Here is a 283-nt window from a genome sequence, read left to right as displayed (position 1 = left end):
ATTACATAGAGACTAAATAGAATGCTACTAAAAAGTGTTTAAATGATAAAATCAAAGAAGAAAATAAAAAATACTTCAAGAAAAATGACAGTGAAAACAGAACTATACAAACACTATGGAATGTGGCAAAAATAGTTCTCAGAGAAAAGTTTATGTTGATACAGGTCTTCTTTAAGAAATAAGAAATCTCAAGTGAATAATCAAACTCACCACCTAAAATAATTAGAAAAAGAAGAACAAACAAAACTTCAAGGAAACTTAAGGAAGGAGTTAATAAAGTTCA

The sequence above is a fragment of the Bison bison genome, unplaced genomic scaffold (assembly GCF_000754665.1).
Source record: "Bison bison bison isolate TAMUID 2011002044 unplaced genomic scaffold, Bison_UMD1.0 scf7180017864317, whole genome shotgun sequence".
NCBI lineage: Eukaryota > Metazoa > Chordata > Mammalia > Artiodactyla > Bovidae > Bison > Bison bison.
Note: the sequence above shows the minus strand (reverse complement) of the source record.